General features: G+C 37.2%; 1 protein-coding gene across 1 annotated transcript in view; it reads right to left on the bottom strand.

Annotated features, from left to right (window-relative positions):
* The window catches only part of LOC135771817 (NLR family CARD domain-containing protein 3-like), a 45632-nt gene extending 31010 nt beyond the window's left edge, over positions 1–14622 (bottom strand). Inside the window, exon 1 of the mRNA XM_065282188.2 lies at positions 14553–14622. The gene's annotated coding sequence lies outside the window, so the exon portion shown is untranslated. The remainder of the gene's footprint in view (positions 1–14552) is intronic.
* Positions 14623–15424: the final 802 nt, after the last annotated feature.

Consider the following 15424-nt stretch of genomic DNA (forward strand, 5'->3'; position numbering starts at 1 on the left):
GTTAAATATGAAGTATGCATACTATATGGGATGTCCCCTTCACAAACAGATCATCCTTTTTTTCTACTCTTTTGAAATGAAGTGTTTCTAGGCCTTTGAAGTGGAGTGATGGTATATATTTCGAAAATGGTGCAGTGAAATGGTTAAATATGAGGTGTGCATACTGTATGGGACATCCCCTTCAAAAACAGATCATCCTTTTTTTCTACTCTTTTGAAATGACGTGTTTATAGGCCTTTGAAGTGGAGTGATGGTATATATTTCGAAAATGGTGCAGTGAAATGGTTAAATATGAGGTATGCATAGTATATGGGACGTCCCCTTAAAAAACAGATCATCCTTTTTTTCTACTCTTTTGAAATGAAGTGTTTATAGGCCTCTGAAGTGGAGTGATGGTATATATTTCAAAAATGGTGCAGTGAAATGGTTAAATATGAGGTATGCATACTGTATGGGACGTCCCCTTGAAAAACAGATCATCCTTTTTTCTACTCTTTTGAAATGAAGTGTTTTTAGGCCATTGAAGTGGAGTGATGGTATATACAGTATGTCCAAAACGGTGCAGTGAAATGGTTAAATATGAAGTATGCATACTGTATGGGATGTCCCCTTCACAAACAGATCATCCTTTTTTTCTACTCTTTTGAAATGAAGTGTTTATGGCCTCTGAAGTGGAGTGATGGTATATATTTCGAAAATGGTGCAGTGAAATGGTTAAATATGAGGTATGCATCCTGTATGGGACGTCCCCTTAAAAAACAGATCATCCTTTTTTTCTACTCTTTTGAAACGAAGTGTTTATAGGCCTTTAAAGTGGAGTGATGGTATATATTTCGAAAATGGTGCAGTGAAATGGTTAAATATAAGGTATGCACACTGTATGGGATGTCCCCTTCAAAAACAGATCATAATTTTTTTCTACTCTTTTGAAATGAAGTGTTTATAGGCCTTTGAAGTGGAGTGATGGTATATATGTCCAAAATGGTGCAGTGAAATGGTTAAATATGAGGTATGCATACTGTATGGGACATCCCCTTAAAAAACAGATCATCATTTTTTTCTACTCTTTTGAAATGAAGTGTTTATAGGCCTTTGAAGTGGAGTGATGGTATATATTTCGAAAATGGTGCAGTGAAATGGTTAAATATGAGGTATGCATACTGTATGGGACGTCCCCTTAAAAAACAGATCATCCTTTTTTTCTACTCTTTTGAAATGAAGTGTTTATAGGCCTCTGAAGTGGAGTGATGGTATATATTTCGAAAATGGTGCAGTGAAATGGTTAAATATGAGGTATGCATACTGTATGGGACGTCCCCTTGAAAAACAGATCATCCTTTTTTCTACTCTTTTGAAATGAAGTGTTTTTAGGCCATTGAAGTGGAGTGATGGTATATACAGTATGTCCAAAACAGTGCAGTGAAATGGTTAAATATGAAGTATGCATACTGTATGGGATGTCCCCTTCACAAACAGATCATCCTTTTTTTCTACTCTTTTGAAATGAAGTGTTTATGGCCTCTGAAGTGGAGTGATGGTATATATTTCGAAAATGGTGCAGTGAAATGGTTAAATATGAGGTATGCATCCTGTATGGGACGTCCCCTTAAAAAACAGATCATCCTTTTTTCTACTCTTTTGAAATGAAGTGTTTAAAGGCCTTTAAAGTGGAGTGATGGTATATATTTCGAAAATGGTGCAGTGAAATGGTTAAATATAAGGTATGCACACTGTATGGGATGTCCCCTTCAAAAACAGATCATAATTTTTTTCTACTCTTTTGAAATGAAGTGTTTATAGGCCTTTGAAGTGGAGTGATGGTATATATGTCCAAAATGGTGCAGTGAAATGGTTAAATATGAGGTATGCATACTGTATGGGACATCCCCTTAAAAAACAGATCACCATTTTTTTCTACTCTTTTGAAATGAAGTGTTTATAGGCCTCTGAAGTGGAGTGATGGTATATATTTCGAAAATGGTGAAGTGAAATGGTTAAATATGAGGTATGCATACTGTATGGGACGTCCCCTTCAAAAACAGATCATCCTTTTTTTCTACTCTTTTGAAATGAAGTGTTTATAGGCCTCTGAAGTGGAGTGATGGTATATATTTCGAAAATGGTGCAGTGAAATGGTTAAATATGAGGTATGCATACTGTATGGGACGTCCCCTTAAAAAACAGATCATCCTTTTTTTCTACTCTTTTGAAATGAAGTGTTTATAGGCCTTTGAAGTGGAGTGATGGTATATATGTCCAAAATGGTGCTGTGAAATGGTTAAATATGAGGTATGCATACTGTATGGGACGTCCCCTTAAAAAACAGATCATCCTTTTTTTCTACTCTTTTGAAATAAAATGTTTATAGGCCTCTGAAGTGGAGTGATGGTATATATTTCGAAAATGATGCAGTGAAATGGTTAAATATGAGCTATGCATACTGTATGGGCGTCCCCTTCAAAAACAGATCATAGTTTTTTTTATACTTTATTTAAATTAAGTGTTTATACTGTAAGACAGAAAGAGAGAAAGAAAGAGAAAGAAAGAAAGGAAGAGAGAGAGAGAGAGAGAGAGAGAGAGAGAGAGTAAGAGAGAAAGAAAAAAAGAGAGAAAGAAAGAGAAAAAGAAAGAGAAAAAGAAAGAGAGAAAAAAGAAAGAAAAAGAAAGTAAGAGAAAAAAGAAAGAGAGAAAGAGAGAGAGACAGAGAGAGAGAAAGAAAGAAAGAGAGATAGAGAGAGAAAGAGAGATAGAGAGACAGAGAGAAAGGGACAGAGAGACAAAATCTCAAAGCTCATAGCAGAGTTTCATAGCTCTTCAGATTCAGATCAAATGAAGATGTTACTGGGGGAAGACAGACACCCATCAGCTGCTGCTAAATTCATTAATCAGTTACACACCATCAGAAATAATCTACAGCCCTGATCTTGTACAGTACTTTTATTTTACCTCTCATGTGCCTCCATAAATGTACATTTGTATACTTCATATGTTTATATTTCAAAGTCTACTTTATATTGCAAATATTCTCTGATTCTATTTTATTTTATTTGCAGTAGTACTTCATCCATCACCCTTAGCTTAATTGCACCTTAATGTTTGTTAATATTGTGTTAACTGTATGTTTCTTGTTTTATGTATAATGCTTTGGCAATATAGTAAGTGACACAATCATGCCAATAAAGTTCTTTAAATTGAAAACTGACAGAGAGAGAACGACAGAAAGAGAGAAAGAAAGAGAAAAAACAGAGAAAGAAAGAAAGAAAGAAAGAAAGAAAGAAAGAAAGAAAGAAAGAAAGAAAGAAAGAAAGAAAGAAAGAAAGAGAGACAGACAGAGAGAGAGAGAGAGAAAGAAAGAAAGAAAGAAAGAAAGAGACAAAGAGAGAGCGAGAGAGAGAGAGAGAGAGCGAGAGAGAGAGAGAGAAAGCGAGCGAGAGGAAACGAAACCAAGCGCTCTGAAAAGCGCGTTCTTTCTGCTTTTCTTGAAATTACCGTATGTATAGTAATAGGCGCACATGCGTAATTTGAAATGCGGCTGGCTTGACCATGTATTTTCGAACAGCGGCTGGCTTGACCGCGGTGCGGTGAGAGGAGTGTAAGCATAATCTTACGCCAACATATACGCCCGTTTCTACGCAAGAATGATAAATGAGGGCCATTGTGCCTATTTAAAACACTGGCAGCATGTAAAGTCTTTATTTTTATTCCACAATGTTCCCCATTTGCTGATAAACATGTATTTAGTATGCATAAAACAGATGATTGACTTATTAAACCTTTTTAAATATATAATGCTTAACATCGCTTACTAACTTCTTTCGTGAGAATATATCACTGCGGTCAAGCCAGCCGCCACTCCGAAAAAGACGGTCAAACTAGCCCCCCGTTTTTTTTCTGTGTGCACATAAATGAGACATTACGGTAAACGCACGAGAGGAATGATTTCAAAATAAAAGTTTCTCACTTAATCTGCTGATATTTCTGTTGAATTATGTGTCTCTTTTAAGTCATTGCTAGAGTATTATGGGTGGTTGCTAGGCTGTTTCTCTTGCATTCTGTGTGGTTGCTAGGGTTCTATAAATGGTTGCTAGGCTGTTTTTGTTGCATTCTGTGTCTGTTTTAAGTAATTGCTAGGGTATTATGGGTGGTTGCTAGGCTGTTTCTCTTGCATTCTGTGTGGTTGCTAGGGTTCTATAAGTGGTTGCTAGGCTGTTTCTGTAGCATTCTGTTTGGTTGCTAGGCTTTTTCTGTTGCATTCTGTGTCTGTTTTAAGTCATTGCTAGGGTGTTATGGGTGGTTGCTAGGCGGTCTCTCTTGCATTCTGTGTGGTTGTTAGGCTGTTGCTAAGGTTCTTTAAGTTGTTGCTAGGGTATTATGGGTGGTTGCTAGGTTGCTTCTCTTGCATTCTGTGTGGTTGCTAGGCTGTTACTAGGGTTTTATGCGTGGTTGCTAGGTTGTTATTGTTGCATTCTGGTTGATGCTGTGCTATTGTTAGGGCTTTTTAAGTGGTTGCTAGGGTATAGCTTTGGTTTTCTATGCGATTGCTAGACTGTTGCTAGGGTATTATGGGTGGTTGCTAGGCTGTTTCTATTGCATTCTGTGTGGTTGCTAGGGTTCTATAAGTGGTTGCTAGGCTGTTTCTGTTGCATTATGTGTCTGTTTTAAGTCATTGCTAGGGTATTATGGGTGGTTGCTAGGCGGTTTCTCTTGCATTCTGTGTGGTTGCTAGGGTTCTATAAGTGGTTGCTAGGCTGTTTCTGTAGCATTCTGTTTGGTTGCTAGGCTTTTTCTGTTGCATTCTGTGTCTGTTTTAAGTCATTGCTAGGGTATTATGGGTGGTTGCTAGGCGGTCTCTCTTGCATTCTGTGTGGTTGCTAGGCTGTTGCTAGGGTTCTTTAAATTGTTGCTAGGGTATTATGGGTGGTTGCTAGGTTGTTTCTCTTTCATTCTGTGTGGTTGCTAGGCTGTTACTAGGGTTTTATGCGTGGTTGCTAGGTTGTTTTTGTTGCATTCTGGTTGATGCTGTGCTATTGTTAGGGCTTTTTAAGTGGTTGCTAGGGTATAGCTTTGGTTTTCTATATGATTGCTAGACTGTTGCTAGGGTATATGGGTGGTTGCTAGTCTGTTTCTGTTGCATTCTGTGTCTGTTTAAGTCATTGCTAGGGTATTATTGGTGGCTGCTAGGCTGTTTCTATTGCATTCTGTGTCTGTTAAAAGTCATTGCTAGGGTATTATGGGTGGTTGCAGGGCTTTATCTGTTGCATTTTGCATGGTTGCTAGGCTGTTTCTATTGCATTCTGGGTCTGTTTTAATTCATTGCTAGGGTATTATGGGTGGTTGCTAGGCTATTCTGTTGCATTATGTGTCTGTTTAACCCGTTGCTAGGGTATTATGGGTGGTTGCTATGATGTTTCTGTTACATTCTGTGTCTGTTTTAAATCATTGCTAGGCTATTTCTATTGCATTCTAAGTCGTTGCTAGGGTATTGTGGGTGGTTGCTAGGCTGTTTCTATTGCATTCTGTGTCAGTTTAAAGTCATTGCTAGGGTATTATAGGTGGTTGCTAGGCTGTTTCTATTGCATTCTGTGTCTGTTTTAAATCGTAGCTAGGGATTTATGGGTGGTTGCTAGGCTGTTTCTGTTGCATTCTGTGTCTCTTTTAAATCATTGCTAGGGTATTGTGGTTGTTTGCTAGGCTATTTCTATTGCATTATGTGTGGTTGCTAGGCTGTTACTAAGGTTTTTTTAAATGGTTTTCTCTGTGATTGCTAGACTGTTGTTAGGCTATATGGGTGGTTGCTAGGCTGCTGTTCTGGCATTCTTTCTGGTTTCTAGGTTGTTGTTGTGGAATTCTGGTTGGTTGCTATGCTATTGCTCTTGTTTTCTGGGTGATTGCTAGACTGTTGATAGGGTTTTATTGGTTATTGCTAGGCTGTTGTTGAGATATTATGATGGATTACTATAAAGTTGCTAGCATATTAAGGGTGGTTGTTAGGCTGTTGCTGTGACATTCTATGTGATTGCTGGGCTGTTGCTAGGCTACGGTATTTAAATTGGTTGCTAGGATATTATGTTTTCTTGGTGATTGCGACGTTGAGGCTGTGTCTTTCTAAATGATTGATAGGCCTTTGCTAGGGTATTTTAGGTGGTTTATTAAATTGCTAGGCTGTTAAGGGTAGTTAACACAGAACTGCTATGCATATAATAGAGAGTCAGTGAGTGAATGATTGGTAGTTGATACAGCATTATGGGTGGCTGTTAGTGTTACTAGATGCTGGGTTGTTCAGGGGATTGACAGAGCATTGCTATATAGTTGATAGGGTATTTAAATGAGAAGGCTCTAAAATATCCAACACATGCTGTATTTTTATATATTTAGTTAGATGTTAAAGGAACTACCTGTTTCCAAAGAATCATTCCATCTCTGAAAGATGGTACACCATCTCAGGTTGTCACTCATGCAGTATCATCACAGTCTGATATGCTGTTTTTAAAATAGACACCTCTAAGATGTCCTATACACTCTGTATTTTCTATACATTCAGTTAGATATTAAAAGAAAACTACATGTTTCCACAGAATCATTCTACTTCTGAATGATAGTACACCATCTCAGGTTGTCACCCCTGCAGGATCATCACAGTCTGATATGCTGTTTTTAAAATAGAGAGTTCAAAAATGTCCTATACATTCAGTAAGACGTTAAAGGCAAACCACCTGTTTGCGCAGAATAATTTCACCTCAGAGTGACAGTATCCCACCTCAATGTGTCACTCACACAATATCAAGTCAATAATTTGCACAGAATAATTTCACTTCAGAGTGACAGTATCCTACCTCAAGGTGTCACAGACAACATATCAGACCAATCTGATATGGAGTTTGTAAAATACAGCTCTCCAACATAACCTAAATACATATTTATTTCTATAAGATCAAATACATGTTTATTTCTATAAGATCAAATACATGTGCAAAGGAAACTACCTGTTTGCACAGAATGATTTTACTTCAGAGTGACAGTGTACCACCCCAAGGTGTCACTCACAACATATCAGGCCAATCTGATATGGAGTTTGTAAAATACAGCTCTCCAAAATATCATAAATACTTGATTGTTTCTATAAGATCAAATAGGTGCCTAATGGAAACTACCTGTTTGCACAGAATGATTTTACCTCAGAGTGACAGTATACCACCTTAATGTGTCACTCACACCGTATCAGGCCAATCTGATATGGAGTTTGTAAAATACAGCTCTCCAAAATAACCTAAATACACGTTTATTTCTATAAGATCAAATACCTGTTTAAAGGAAACTACCTGTTTGCACAAAATAATTTCACTTCAGAGTGACAGTACACCACCTCAATGTGTCACTCACACTGTATCAGGCCAATCTGATATAGAGTTTGTAAAATACAGCTCTCCAAAATAGCATAAATACATGTTTATTTCTATAAGATCAAATAGGTGCTTAAAGGAAACTACCTGTTTGCACAGAAAGATTTTACCTCAGAGTGCAGTATACCATCTGAGGGTGTCACTTACACTGTATCAGGCCAATCTGATATGGAGTTTGTAAAATATAGCTCTCCAAAATAGCATAATATTCAATTATTTCTATAAGATCAAATAGATGCTTAAAGGAAACTACCTGTTTGCACATAATAATTTCACTTTAGAGTGACAGTATATCACCTCAAGGTGTCACTCACACAATATCAAGACAATCTGATATGGAGTTAGTAAAATACAGCTCTCCAAAATAACCTAAATACATGTTTATTTCTATAAGATCAAATAGATTTTTAAAGGAAACTACCTGTTTGCAGAGAATAATTTCACTTCAGAATGACAGTATACCACCTCAAGGTGTCACTCACACAATATCAAGTCAATCTGATGCAGAGTTTTTAAAATACAATGTGTATTTAAATTCTTTTGAAGAGCTGTATTTTACAAACTCCATATCAGATTGTCCTGATATGTTGTGAGTGATACCCTGAGATGGGATACTGTCCCTCTGAAGTGAAATTATTCTGTGCAAACAGGTAGTTTTCTTTAAGCATCTATTTGATCTTATAGAAATAATTGAGTATTATGCTATTTTGGAGAGCTGTAATTTACAAACTCCATATCAGATTGGCCTGATATGTTGTGAGTAACACCTTGAGGTGGTATACTGTCACTCTGAAGTGAAATCATTCTGTGCAAACAGGTAGTTTCCTTTAAGCACCTATTTTATCTATAGAAACAATCAAGTATTTATGATATTTTGGAGAGCTGTAATTTATAAACTCCATATCAGATTGGCCTGATATTTTGTGAGTGACACCTTGAGGTGGTATACTGTCACTCTGAAGTGAAATTATTCTGTGCAAACAGGTAGTGTCTTTTAAACAGGTATTTGATCCTTTAAAAATAAACATGTATTTAGGTTATTTCGGAGAGCTATATTTTACAAACTCCATATCAGATTGGCCTGATACGGTGTAAGTGACACCCTCAGATGGTATACTGTCACTCTGGGGTAAAATCATTCTGTGCAAACAGGTAGTTTCCTTTAAGCACCTATTTGATCTTTTAAAAATAAACATGTATTTAGGTTATTTTGGAGAGCTGTATCTTACAAACTCCATATCAGATTGGCCTGATACGGTGTGAGTGACACATTAAAGTGGTATACTGTCACTCTGAAGTGAAATTATTTTGTGCAAACAGGTAGTTTCCTTTAAACAGGTATTTGTTCTTATAGAAATAAACATGTATTTAGGTTATTTTGGAGAGCTATAATTTACAAACTCCATATCAGATTGGCCTGATACAGTGTAAGTGACACCTTCAGATGGTTTACTGTCACTCTGAGGTAAAATCATTCTGTGCAAACAAGTAGTTTCCTTTAAACAGGTATTTGTTTTTATAGAAATAAACATGTATTTAGGTTATTTTGGAGAGCTATATTTTACAAACTCCATATCAGATTGGCCTGATACAGTGTAAGTGACACCTTCAGATGGTTTACTGTCACTCTGAGGTAAAATCATTCTGTGCAAACAGGTAGTTTCCATTAAGCACCTATTTGATCTTATAGAAACACTCAAGTATTTATGATATTTTGGAGAGCTGTATTTTACAAACTCCATATCAGATTGACTTGATATTGTGTGAGTTACACATTGAGGTGGTATACTGTCACTCTGAGGTAAAATCATTCTGTGCAAACAGGTAGTTTCCTTTAAGCACCTATTTTATCTTATAGAAACAATCAAGTATTTATGATATTTTGGAGAGCTGTAATTTATAAACTCCATATCAGATTGGCCTGATATTTTGTGAGTGACACCTTGAGGTGGTATACTGTCACTCTGAAGTTAAATTATTCTGTGCAAACAGGTAGTTTTCTTTAAACAGGTATTTGATCTTATAAAAATAAACGTGTATTTAGATTATTTTGGAGAGCTGTATTTTACAAACTCCATATCAGATTGGTCTGATATTTTGTGAGTGACACCTTGAGGTGGTATACTGTCACTCTGAAGTGAAATTATTCTGTGCAAACAGGTAGTTTCCTTTAAACAGGCATTTGTTCTTATAGAAATAAACATGTATTTAGGTTATTTTGGAAAGCTATATTTTACAAACTCCATATCAGATTGGCCTGATACGGTGTAAGTGACACCCTCAGATGGTATACTGTCACTCTGGGGTAAAATCATTCTGTGCAAACAGGTAGTTTCCTTTAAGCACCTATTTGATCTTATAAAAATAAACGTGTATTTGGGTTATTTTGGAGAACTGTATTTTACAAACTCCATATCAGATTGGCCTGATACAATGTGAGTGACACATTGAGGTGGTATACTGTCACTCTGAGGTAAAATCATTCTGTGCAAACAGGTAGTTTCCTTTAAGCACCTATTTTATCTTATAGAAACAATCAAGTATTTATGATATTTTGGAGAGCTGTAATTTATAAACTCCATATCAGATTGGCCTGATATTTTGTGAGTGACATCTTGAGGTGGTATACTGTCACTCTGAAGTTAAATTATTCTGTGCAAACAGGTAGTTTCCTTTAAACAGGTATTTGTTCTTATAGAAATAAACATGTATTTAGGTTATTTTGGAGAGCTGTATTTTACAAACTCCATATCAGATTGGCCTGATACGGTGTGAGTGACACATTGAGTTGGTATACTGTCACTCTGAAGTGAAATTATTTTGTGCAAACAGGTAGTTTCCTTTAAGCACCTATTTGATCTTATAAAAATAAACGTGTATTTGGGTTATTTTGGAGAACTGTATTTTACAAACTCCATATCAGATTGGCCTGATATGTTGTGAGTGACACATTGAGGTGGTATACTGTCACTCTGAGGTAAAATCATTCTGTGCAAACAGGTAGTTTCCTTTAAGCACCTATTTTATCTTATAGAAACAATCAAGTATTTATGATATTTTGGAGAGCTGTAATTTATAAACTCCATATCAGATTGGCCTGATATTTTGTGAGTGACACCTTGAGGTGGTATACTGTCACTCTGAAGTGAAATTATTTTGTGCAAACAGGTAGTTTCCTTTAAACATCTATTTGATTTTATAGAAATAAACATGTATTTAGGTTATTTTGGAGAGCTATATTTTACAAACTCCATATCAGATTGGCCTGATACGGTGTAAGTGACACCCTCCGATGGTATACTGTCACTCTGGGGTAAAATCATTCTGTGCAAACAGGTAGTTTCCTTTAAGCACCTAGTTGATCTTATAAAAATAAACGTGTATTTGGTTTATTTTGGAGAGCTATATTTTACAAACTCCATATCAGATTGGCATGAGTGACAACCTGAGATGGTGTACCATCTTTCAGAGATGGAATGATTCTTTGGAAACAGGTAGTTCCTTTAACATCTAACTAAATATATAAAAATACAGCATGTGTTGGATATTTTAGAACCTTCTCATTTAAATACCCTATCAACTATATAGCAATGCTCTGTCAATCCCCTGAAAAACCCAGCAACTAGTAACACTAACAGCCACCCATAATGCTGTAGCAACTACCTATCATTCACTCACTGACTCTCTATTATACGTATAACAGTTCTGTGTTAACTACCCTGAACAGCCTAGCAATTTTATAAACCACCTAAAATACCCTAGCAAAGGTCAACTTCGCAATCACCAAGAAAATATAACAATATCCTAGCAACCAATTTAAATACCGTAGCCTAGCAACAGCCCAGCAATCACATAGAATGTCACAGCAACAGCCTAACAACCACCCTTAATATGCTAGCAATTTCATAGTCATCCACCATAATATCTCAACAACAGCCTAGCAATAACCAATAAAACCCTATCAACAGTCTAGCAATTACCCAGAAAACAAGAGCAATAGCATAGCAACCAACCAGAATTCCACAACAACAACTTAGCAACCACACAGAACCCCAGAGCAACAGCCTAGCAACCGCCATAATTCCCTAGCAACCACAAAGAATGCCAGAACAACAACCTAGCAACCACCCATATAGCTTAGCAACAGTCTAGCAATCACAGAGAAAACCAAAGCTATACCATAGCTACCATTTAAAAAACCTTAGTAACAGCATAGCAACCACACATAATGCAATAGAAATAGCCTAGCAACCACCCATAATACCCTAGCAATTAATTAAAACAGACCCAGAATGCAACAAAAACAGCCTAGCAACCACCCATAAATCCCTAGCTACGATTTAAAACAGACACACAATACAATAGAAATAGCCTAGCAACCACCCACAATACCCTAGCAATGATTTAAAACAGACACAGAATGCAACAGAAACATCATAGCAACCACCCATAATACCCTAGCAACGACTTAAACAGACACATAATGCAACAGAAATAGCCTAGCAACCACCCATAATACCCTAGCAATGAATTAAAACAGACCCAGAATGCAATAGAAACAGCCTAGCAACCACACAGAATGCAAGAGAAACAGCCTAGCAACCACCCATAATACCCTAGCAATGACTTTTAACAGACACAGAATGCAATGGAAACAGCCTAGCAGCCACCAATAATACCCTAGCAACGACATAAACAGACACAGAATGCAAAAGAAAAAGACTAGCAACCACCCATATACCCTAGCAACAGTCTAGCAATCACATAGAAAACCAGAGCTATACCCTAGTAACCACTTAAAAAGCCCTAGCAATAGCATAGCATCAACCAGAATGCAACAAAAACAACCTAGCAACCACGCATAAAACCCTAGCAACAGCCTAGCAACCACACAGAATGCAAGAGAAACAACCTAGAAACCACCCATAATACCCTAGCAATGACTTAAAACAGACACAGAATGCAACAGAAACAGCCTAGCATCCACCCATATACCCTAGCAACAGTCTAGCAATCACATAGAAAACCAAAGATATACCCTAGCAACCACTTTAAAAGCCCTAGCAATAGCATAGCAAGCAACCAGAATGCAACAAAAACAACCTAGCAACCACGCATAAAAGCCAAGTAACAGCCTAGCAACCACACAGAATGCAAGATAAACAGCCTAGCAGCCACCAATAATACCCTAGCAACGATTTAAACAGACACAGAATGCAAGAGAAACAGACTAGCAACCACCCATATACCCTAGCAACAGTCTAGCAATCGCATACAAAACCAAAGCTATACCCTAGCAACCACTTAAAAAGCCCTAGCAATACCATAGCAAGTAACCAGAATGCAACAAAAACAACCTAGCAACAACGCATACAACCCTAGTAACAGCCTAGCAACCACACAGAATGCAAGAGAGACCGCCTCGCAACCACTCATAATACCCTAGCAATGACTTTAAACAGACACAGAATGCAACAGAATCAGCCTAGCAACCAAACAGAATGCAACAGAAACAGCCTAGCATCCAAACAGAATGCAACAGAAACAGCCTAGCAACCACTTATAGAACCCTAGCAACCACACAGAATGCAAGAGAAACAGCCTAGCAACCACCCATAATACCCTAGCAATTACTTAAAACAGACACATAATGCAACAGAAACAGCTTAGCAACCATTTATAGAACCCTAGCAACCACACAGAATGCAAGAGAAACAGCCTGGCAACCACCCATAATACCCTAGCAATTACTTAAAACAGACACATAATGCAACATAAACAGCCAAACAACCAAACAGAATGCAACAGAAACAGCCTAGCAACCACTTATAGAACCCTAGCAACCACACAGAATGCAAGAGAAACAGCCTAGCAACCACCCATAATACCCTAGCAATTACTTAAAACAGACACATAATGCAACATAAACAGCCTAACAACCAAACAGAATGCAACAGAAACAGCCTAGCAACCACTTATAGAACCCTAGCAACCACACAAAATGCAAAAGAAACAGCCTAACAACCACCCATAATACCCTGGCAATTACTTAAAACAGACACATAATGCAACAGAAACAGCCTAGCAACCATTTATAGAACCCTAGCAACCACACAGAATGCAAGAGAAACAGCCTAGCAACCACCCATAATACCCTAGCAATTACTTAAAACAGACACATAATGCAACATAAACAGCCTAACAACCAAACAGAATGCAACAGAAACAGCCTAGCAACCACTTATAGAACCCTAGCAACCACACAGAATGCAAGAGAAACAGCCTAGCAACCACCCATAATACCCTAGCAATTACTTAAAACAGACACATAATGCAACATAAACAGCCTAACAACCAAACAGAATGCAACAGAAACAGCCTAGCAACCACTTATAGAACCCTAGCAACCACACAGAATGCAAGAGAAACAGCCTAGCAACCAACCATAATACCCTAGCAATGCCTTATAACAGACACATAATGCAACAGAAATATCAGCAGATTTAGTGAGAAACTTTTATTTTGAAATCATTCCTCTCGTGCATTTACCGTAATGTCTCATTTATGTGCACACAGAAAAAAAACGGGGGGCTAGTTTGACCGTCTTTTTCGGAGTGGCGGCTGGCTTGACTGCAGTCTGTTTAGAACGCATTCAACCACATTGCGTTCCGCAACTCCAAAGCGATCCGATCGAAAGTGGTTTCGACTACCTCTGAATGTGGTTGAAAGTGGTCGAAAGTGGACGCGTTCAAAACGTTTTGAACACCGTTTACACCTGGCATTAACGTCATCCACTTGTGATCCGATCGACGAAAACGCATGTTAATGCCAAGTGTAAACAGCCTCTAAGAGCTGATTCTTTGTAGCGAACGAGCAGAGCCGAATCTTCAGACGCAGGCAGGGGAGCCGGCTCTTCTAAGGGAGCTGAGCCAGAAGAGCCGAATCTATGAAAAGAGCCGGGCTGCCATCACTAAAATGTAGAGCCGGAGCTTGAGCCGAAAGAGCCGAATCAATGGAAAGAGCCGGACTGCCCATCACTAATGTCCATCGCGTATGCAGATTCATATATAAACGTTATTTTCTTGTTACTGACATTCAGACATTAAAACAAAATCAAACGGTAAAACTAAGTAGTTATGTAAAGCTGATTACCTCAAAGCCCTTTGGATTTTTGGGGTCTCACTATCTATGGTCTCACTCTCCGTGTTTGGGGGCGTCTTCTTCTTCTTCTTTTGTGGGTTTACTGGCGGATTGCAAACCAAATGTAAATGTGCATACCGCCACCTCCTGTACTGGAGTGTGACAATCTGCATGATACTGGTTAAATTCTATTCATTTACGCGGCCTTTTTAAGAACATAATTATTGCTATTATTAACATATCCGTTGTTGTCCGTTCATTTAAAATATTACCCATTGTGAATTCTTTAATACACATGTCTTTTACTTCTTTATATGATATTGTTTTCTGCTGATATCTCACACATCTCATTACAACATGCTCCACTGTCTCCAGTTCCTGACACACATCACAAAGACCTGTATTGTATTGACCTATGATGTAAATAGTTGCATTGAGCCATAGTATGTCCCATTCTTAATCTCGTAAATATTGTATTTCTTCTTACGATTGATATTATTTTGCTTTAATTTACTTAAATAAAAATGTCTTCCTTTCATGCATGAGTATCTCATTGCATAGTAGGAAAAATATTTTGGATGTATTTTGATAAATGATGGAAAGCACACAGTTGACAAAATGTCCAAATCGATTAGTCGCGACCAACGTTCGCAGAATGAAAGTTTCTGTTTACATAATATGTGTGTGTGTACTGAGTATAATAATTATGTATATATAAATACACACACATACATGTAGAAATTTAAGAAAAAATATATTTATATAATAAATATTTATATTTTTATGTAATATAAATTATATATAAATATAAACATGTATATACACATGCAAATGTTTCTTAATTTTATATGTGTGTGTGTGTTTATTAATAATAATTATACACA

Source organism: Paramisgurnus dabryanus, chromosome 8 (genome assembly GCF_030506205.2).
Source record: "Paramisgurnus dabryanus chromosome 8, PD_genome_1.1, whole genome shotgun sequence".
Classification (NCBI taxonomy): Eukaryota; Metazoa; Chordata; class Actinopteri; order Cypriniformes; family Cobitidae; genus Paramisgurnus; species Paramisgurnus dabryanus.